We start from the raw sequence: 9,024 nt of genomic DNA, 5'->3' as shown, positions 1-9,024 counted from the left end.
GGAAAAATCGAGTGGTGTTATCTCCTATTTTCAGGCTAATATGATTGGGTTTGGGGGTAGGCACGAGGATGGGTTGGTAACTTGTGAAATAACACAATTCATTCTGGCTGATTCAAGACCACAGTATTAATGAGACTGATGTCATATGATTCCTTGAAAGCACAAAATACCTAATTTCCCAATATCTGACTGCATATAAATATTGATATATTCATGAAATATTTTTAGAGGATAATATTTGCTCAACCAGAAAAAGTTTCTATAGTGTTGCTTGTCCAACTGTAATGTTAATTTTTTTTTTCCTTTAGGTCTTTGAGTAAAAATGGTATTTCCTGAAGATTATTTATGGAGATTGTATGCTTATCCCCAGGCTAGCCTCTGGATATATCTGTTTTTAGCATACGCTAGTTTGAGAAATGTAGCTTTAGAAGATGGGCTGGGCTGTGCTCTGTGTGGAATACATGACCAAAGAGAGATTATAGCTTTGAGATTGAGTTTAGAGGGTAGCATAAACACAAGGTTAAGAACTTAACCTCAGTACTGGATAAAATGCAAATATGAGTGTCCAAAATCAGGCAGTGCACCAGTGGTAACAATAGCAACAGTCACAACAGAATCAGAGGCAGGATCTTATGTTACAGCTAAATCTAGAAATTGAGGTTAAACTTAACCTATCTTTTGATATATATATATATATATATATATATATATATATTCAATTTTCCCATTTCTCTTCTCTGGACAAAGAGATGCTATTTCCTGGATTTCTGTGTGTTCTTGAGTCTTTATTCTCCTGGGTTCAGTCCCCAACCCAAATTGTATCAAAACTTCTACATTAGTTTCCTATCGCTGTCATAACACAGTACCTCAAACAGAGTACCTTAAGACAACACAAATTTATTATCTCAATTACAGTAGTCAGAAGTGCCACAGGGCTCTGTGGTTGGGTAGATGTAGGCTGGGTAGATGTAGGTTGGGTAGATGTAGGTTGGGCTGCCTTCCTTTCTGCATGCTCTAGAGGAAAGATTGTTTCCTTGCACTTTCCTGCATCTAGAACCTGAGTACATGCCTTGGACCCTGGCACCCCTCCTCCATTTTCAAAGGCAGCAAGAGTGGTCTGAGACTTTCACATCATATCATTCTGATGTCTTCTTTGGCCTCTCTCTTCCATTTTAAAGGGCCATTGTGATTACTTTACACTGGGTCTGCCCAGATAATCCTAAAATATTACCCCCTTTTTAAGGTCACCTAATTTAGCAGCTTTTATCTGCTTTTATCTATCTTTTATCTGATTTTATCTATCTGCTCCCCTGATTTCTTCTTGCCATGGAAGATCACATAGTCAGAGGTTCCCGAGATTAGGGTATGGATGTCTCTGAAGGACTCTTATTCTGCCCAACATATCTTTCACAGTTGTTTTCTTTTCCTTATGCCTGCTTTGCCATATCTGGGCCTCAGCCACATGTCCCTAATTTCCACAAAACATTTGGAGGAACAAAAGACTATTATGAGTGTTTGGGGTGACAATTTACACGAATATAATTAAACCAAATAAAACAGTAAATGTTTTTGTTTAAGAAAAGCAACATTATATCAACTAGAAAATATTCATTATTTTTTACTTTTATATGACAGCAAAAGGATACTCTTATTTCTTTGCTAATTTGGAAATAGGACATTTCAGAGAAACCATGGAGAAGAAATACCATCTCAATATGACTATCATTTTTTGTTATTTTTTTATTAATTTATTTTCAGTGTAACAGAATTCATTGTTTATGCACCACACCCAGTGCTCCATGCCATATGTGCCCTCCATAATACCCACCACCTGGCTCCCCCAATCTCCCACCCCTGCCCCTTCAAAACCCTCAGATTGTTTTTCACAGTCCATAGTCTCTCATGGTTCATCTCCCTTTCCAATTTGGCTATCATTTTGTACAAACATTCCTGACAGCTGGGGAATGTGTATCTCTATCCTGAAGTGGAGATGGGGACCACCACATCCATGACAGTTTGACAAGACCCTCATCAAACTAGTGTGAAAAGGCACTAGGCCTGTTTGGAACATTCTCATAGAACTTTTATGCTACAACAATTTAAAAATAAGAAATAAAAACAAACAAACAAAACAACCTCACTAGGATTTAACTCTCACTTAAGTTTAAGTCATGTTTGTTGAAGTGCTGGTACTATTTTGTTGGCAGCCATCCTGATAGTGAGCTAGAATTGACGTGTAACGTGATACTAAATTCACCTCAAATAATGTTAGTGAACCCTGATTTTGTTCTTTATCAATAGAATATCATTTTTTGTGGTAGGCTAAGAGCCAGGGTTTAAATGAATTTTAGTCAAACAATCATGGTAACTCCATTCCCCACTGCTCATAATTGCCTTATTGTAGGTAGAGGTAGGACTTAGTTTATGGCCACACATGCAATTATTCTTTTTACTTCTCTTCTCTCTGTTTTGGATGGTATCTAGTATGAACCTCAGCATAGAACTGTCTTTCACATACATGTGGACAACAGACTTATGAAACAATGCTCAACTTCACTCATCATCAGGGAAATATAAATCGAAACTACAATGAGCTATCACCTCGCACCTGTCAGAATGGCTAAAATTAACAACACAGGAAATAACAGAAGTTGGTGAGGATGCTGAGAAAGGGGAACCCTCCTCTTCTGTTTGTGGGAATACAAACTGGTGCAGGCTCTGGAAAACAGTATGGAGTTCCTCAAAAAGTTAAAAACAGAACTACCCTATGACCCAGCAATTGCACGACTAGGTATTTACACAAAGGATACAAAAATGTTAATTTGAATGGTACAGTTACTCTGATATTTATAGCAGCCTTATCAACAATAACTAAATTATGGAAATAGCCCAAATATCCATCAACTGAAGGGTAAAGAAGAGAAAAAAGCCCCCTTTCTTTTTTTCACCAAAAAGAATGAAATCTCGCCATTTGCAATGACACGGATAGAGCAAGAGGGCATTATGCTAAGTGAAATAAGTCAGTCAGAGAAAAACAAATATCATATGATTTCACTCATATGTGGAATTTAAGATACAAAACAAATGATCACAGGAGGAAAAAAGAGGAAAACCAGGAAACATACTCCTAATTATAGAGAACAAATTGATGGTTACCAGAGAGGAGGTGGGAGTGGGGTTGGGTTAAGTAGCTGATGGGAATTTAGAGGGCACTTGTGATGAGCACCGGATATTGTATGGAAGTGTTGAATCACTAAGTTGTACACCTGAAACTAATACTACACTGTATGCTAGAATTAAATAAAAAAACTTAAAACAAAACAAAACAAAACCTCTTTCAACTATGAGGTTAAATAATCTTCTGAGGCTCACAGGAGAGAATGTGAGAGGAGGCTTAGATCCTTCATGGTATCACTGAGCTACTGGACTAAGAACAAATCTGTTTCCTACTAAATAGAGAACCAATTTCTGGTTGAGAAAATAAATGTCTTTATAGTTTCACTTAATTTTATCAGTTATTCTGAGACTTCTGCTAACATATAATAAGTGCTGCAAAGTTCCATTTAAAACAACCAAAAAACATTTTAAAATTTAAAAATGTAAACCAAAAAAAAATTGAAAATCTGAAAAGAGGTTGTTTTAGGTCAAGCTGCCATAACAGAATACCACAGACTGGGTGGCTTAAACAACAGAAATCTATTTCTCACAGTATTGGAAGCTGGGAATTCAAGATCAAGGTGCTGACAGATTTGGTTCTGGTGATACCTGACTTCCTGGCTTACAGAGGGCCTCCTTCTCATTGTGTACTGATAAGACCTTTTCTCTGTGTGTATGCTAAAAGAGCAAGAGAGAGCTCGTGATGTCTATTCTTACAAGAACTCTAAGACTATTAAATCTGAGCCCTATCCTCATGACTTCACTTAACCTTAATTATCTCCTTAAAAACACTATCCCCAAATATAGTCATGTTAGGGGTTAGGGCATCAACACATAAATTCTGGAGTGACACAAATATTCAGTCTATAGCAGAAGTTAAATATAGTAACTGTTATAAAATATAATCATATTTTATTACATTATATATTATATTATATTAATTTATATTATATATTATATATAACATTTATAATGTAATTGAATATACTAAATTATGCATAATGTGGTACATGATATATATCATGCACTATATTTTTAAGAAAATATACAATTTGTCTTATATGAGTAATAATATACAATATATACATTTTAGATCTTAACAGATAAGAGTATATAAGAGATGTTATGGAATACATAATCTATTATCTATTACACAGTTTAAATATATTATGTGTACTAATTAAATGCAGTAACAGTCATATTCAGATATTTTTGTCTCCTTTTTAAACTTGGGAGTGTGTTGAAAATATTCCACTTTAAATATTTCTATTTTTAATCATAAGACATATATGTTGCTATTAAAATAATGTAAAGTGAAAATTGTTGTATATACAGCTTCATTTGTATCTTTGAATATTATTTCCATATGGTGAATTCCTAGAAGTAAAATGATGATATTTTTTAAGAATTTTGAGATACAACCAAATTTGTTTCAGGGAATAAAAAAAAAAAAGCCTTAATGATGGAGATGAGCAATTTCTTGCCTCCATGCAAGTGCTAGGGTTTTCATTATGCTTAACTGTTCATTTTTATGGCAATAAAATAGCATCTCATATTTTTGTTTGCATGACTTCAATAACTGTGATGTTGAATTCAATTTCATCAGATGGGGCATTATTTTTATTTCAATCTTTATAATTTTTTTCTTTTTATTTTGAAGGTTGAATGTCAGGGAGCTTTCTGAAATGCTTAAAGACTGGGCTGTGGCCTTATTATTATCAGAGAACTTGACTCAGGAAAGTGCAGATCCTGATGTTTGTAAATATTTCCTTGAACAGAAGCATACTATATTGTTTGTGTAAGTGCTATCGGCAAATTATATAAATGTAAATATAAAAGTACAGAACATAATAAGACTTGGACTGTATTCTCTGCTCTGGCAGGACTAACAATCATCTCCCCCACCAATGTAGCATATTGTATAAATCAGAAGAAGCAGCCCCTCCACATCATACCTCACTATCTGTAATCTGCCAGCATTTTCTAGTTGACAAATCTACAATATTCAATGAATGTATAAGCTATGAAAACAAAATTTCCCCTTAGATTTGGGTTATACACAATTCACACCTATCAGGATTTAGCATTTGGCCAAAATAAATTTCAAAGTATTTTCTGAGATTTTTGGTCTTTTAATATATTTACTTACACATGTATATACTTACATATTTATGTGAATTAATACATATAAGTCAATGCATACATGTATGGATTTATATGCATGTGTATATGGACTGAATATTTGTGAACCATTGAAATTCTTATGTTGGAAACTAGTCACCAATGTGAAGGTATTTGGAGGTAGGATCTTGAGAAATAATTAGATCATGAGTGTGGAGCCCCCATGAATGGGATTAGTGCCCTTACAGAAAGGGACCAAAATCTAGCTCACTCTTTTTCCACCCTGTGAAGACACAATGAATAAGCAGCTTACTACAACCCTGAAGAGGGCTCTCACCAGAACCTAACCATGCTGACATCCTAGTCATGGACCTCCGGACAATAGAACTGTGAGAAAGGAATGATTTTGTTTAAGCCACCCAGTCTCTGCTAAGTTCTCATAGAAGCCCCAAATGACTGAGACACATACATACACACATTTTTACATGTACTATATCTAATAATCTTTTCCCGAAATTCCTATTTTTATGTAGTACAGAAAAGACTTTCCTCATCCCATGAATAAATGTATGCAATTTGCTTCTCAGTCTTTTATGGTTTCTTAGTGAAAACCAATTCATTTTAAAAGCAAGTAACATTTTAAAATTACCTTTATGTTTTTCTTTGTTATTTGCAGTTGCAGTTTAAAAAGAATTAGAGAAAAATTCATCTTTTACCACAGGAACATAGACGTTCTTATTTCTCTCTCTCTCTCTTTGTAAATATACTTATCTATGTCTACATCTATCTATAGATGTGAACCTTTAAGTTGTACCCTCTTTGCAAATTTCAATTATGTAACATAGTATTATCAGCTATAGTCACCATGTTATACATTAGATCTTTAGACGTTAGGGTTTTGTTTGTTCGTTTGTTTTATTTTGTTTTGTTTTTATTGCTGATTATATACAGAACTTAGACAACTCAATAGCAAAAAAAAAAAAATGAATAAAAGATAATAAGAACCGAATAGACATTTTTCAAAAGAGGATATACAAATGGCCAAGAGGTACATTAAAGGTGCTCAACATCACTAATCATCAGGGAAGTGCAAACAAAAGCCACAATGAGATATCACCTCCCACTTATTAGAATGACTATTTTTTTTTTCTCATTAAACTTTTGTTTTAATGGGTCTCAAAATTCTGTGACAGATTTTTGGTCAAGTTGTTTCCATTAAAAAGTACTGATTTTAAAAACTAGTAACTTAAAACTTCGACACACACACACACAAATGGTCCACAAAACATTCTCCTTTCCTTCTGAAGGTTTTACGATGCATTGTTATCATTAACCAGTCTTTTACTATTAAACTTAAATGGCCAATTGACACAAACAGTTCTGAGACCGTTCTTCCACCACTGATTAAGACTGGGGTGGCAGGTGTTGGGGATAATATTCAATTACCTTTCTGAGCTTTCTGGGCAGACTTGGTGACCTTGTCAGCTCCAGCTGCCTTCTTGTCCACTGCTTTGATGACACCCACAGCAAGTGTCTGTCTCATGTCACGAACAGCAAAACGGCCCAGAGGAGGATAGTCAGAGAAGCTCTCAACACACATAGGCTTTCCAGGAACCATATCAACAATGGCAGCGTCACCAGATTTCAAGAACTTGGGACCATCTTCCAGCTTTTTTCCAGAACAACGATCTATCTTCTCCTTCAGCTCAGCAAACTTGCAAGCAATGTGAGCTGTGTGACAATCCAGCACAGGTGCATATCCAGCACTAATTTGGCCTGGATGGTTCAGGATAATCACCTGAGCTGTGAAGCCAGCTGCTTCCATTGGTGGGTCATTTTTGCTGTCACCAGCCACATTGCCACGACGAACATCTTTGACAGATATGTTCTTGACATTGAAGCCCACATTGTCCCCAGGAAGAGCCTCACTCAAAGCTTCATGGTGCATTTCAACAGACTTCAGCTGTAACATTGACTTGAGCAAAGGTGACCACCATGCCAGGTTTAAGAACACCAGTCTCCACTCGGCCCACAGGGACAGTACCAATAACACCAATTTTGTAGACGTCCTGGAGAGGCAGACGCAAAGGCTTGTCAGTTGGACGAGTTGGTGGCAGAATGCAATTCAGAGCTTCAAGTGGTGTGGTTCCACTGGCATTCCCATCTTTATGGGTGACTTTCCATCCCTTGAACCAAGGCATGTTAGCACTTGGCTCCAGCATGTTGTCACCATTCCAACCAGAAATTGGCACAAATGCTACTGTGTCAGGGTTGTAGCCAATTTTCTTAATGTAGGTGCTGACTTCCTTAACGATTTCCTCGTATCTCTTCTGGCTGTAGGGTGGCTCAGTGGAATCCATTTTGTTAACACCAACAATTAGCTGTTTTACACCCAGTGTGTAAGCCAGAAGGGCATGCTCACGGGTCTGCCCATTCTTGGAGGTACCGGCTTCAAATGCACCAAAACCAGCAGCAACAATCAGGACAGCACAGTCAGCCTGAGATGAGCCTGTAATCATGTTTTTGATAAAGTCTCTGTGTCCTGGAGCATCAATGATGGTCACATAATACTTGCTGGTCTCGAATTTCCACAGGGAATTATCAATGGTGATACCAAGTTCACGTTCAGCTTTCAGTTTATCCAAGACCCAGGCATACTTGAAGGAGCCTTTTCTCATCTCAGCAGCCTCCCTCTCGAATTTTTCGATAGTTCTTTCGTCGATCCCACCACATTTGTAGATCAGATGACCAGTAGTGGTAGTCTTGCCCGAATTACGCGTCCGATGACAACAGTGTTGATGTGAGTCTTTTCCTTCCCCGTTCTGTTTAGGTTGAGCGGCGGTTTTCACGACACCTGTGTTCTGGCGGCAAACCCGTTGCGAAAAAGCTAGAATGACTATTTTGAAAAAGACAAGAGGTACCAGGTGACAGGAAGAATATAGAGGAAAGGGAATCCTTGCACACTACTGGTATGAATATAAACTAGAAATGCCATTATCAGAACCAGTACAGAGATTTCTCAAAAAATTAGAAATAAGCTACCATATGATCCAACAATTCCACTTCTGGGTATATATCCAAAGGAAACGAAAATAGAATATTAGAGAGATATATGTACTCTCATGTTCATGACAGTATTAATCACAATAGCCAAGATATGGAAACAACTTAAATGTCCATCAAAGGTTGAGTGAATAAAGAAAATGGATGCACATGCAACATGCACATGTATATGCATAATAGAATATTATTCTGCCATAAGAAAGAAATCCTGCTGTTTGCAACAATATGATGGAACTCAATGGCCTTATATTAAGTGAAATAAAGTCAGACAGAGAAAGATAAATAATGCATGCTATCATTTGTATGTGGAATCTAAACACACACACACACATACACACAATGTTGAACTCATAGAAACTGAGAAACAGGGCTCCTCTTTTACAGGAAGAAAGTAAACAGGCTAGAAAGAATGGGGTAAAGAGGAATGAGAAGGCCAGGTGAGGTCATCAGATAGTTGATTGGGAAATGTTTTTGCTGAAGTCTGCTGATTTCAGGAAGAATGGCTAAAGAGACATTTTTGCATTTTTCAATGACTGCTCCAAGGAACGTCAAGGTCCCAGAGCTGCAGAGTGAGAGGGGTGGTGAGGGTGAGCAGAGTCCAGACTGGTTAGGTTAATAGTAGGTATTTTTGTGCAGACTGGTCAGTGAAGACAGTCCAGCTAACCATGAGTCAAAGAGGAAGAA

At 36.8% G+C, this 9,024-nt stretch overlaps 1 pseudogene; it reads right to left on the bottom strand.

Moving 5' to 3' along the window:
- Positions 1-6,554: 6,554 nt before the first annotated feature.
- LOC116865353 lies at positions 6,555-7,970 on the bottom strand (annotated as a pseudogene).
- Positions 7,971-9,024: the final 1,054 nt, after the last annotated feature.

This window comes from Lontra canadensis, unplaced genomic scaffold, assembly GCF_010015895.1.
Source record: "Lontra canadensis isolate GAN:19392208 unplaced genomic scaffold, GSC_riverotter_1.0 scaffold1, whole genome shotgun sequence".
Lineage (NCBI taxonomy): Eukaryota > Metazoa > Chordata > Mammalia > Carnivora > Mustelidae > Lontra > Lontra canadensis.
The sequence above is the reverse complement of the archived record's forward strand: the minus strand, read 5'-3'. Positions and strand labels throughout refer to the sequence as shown.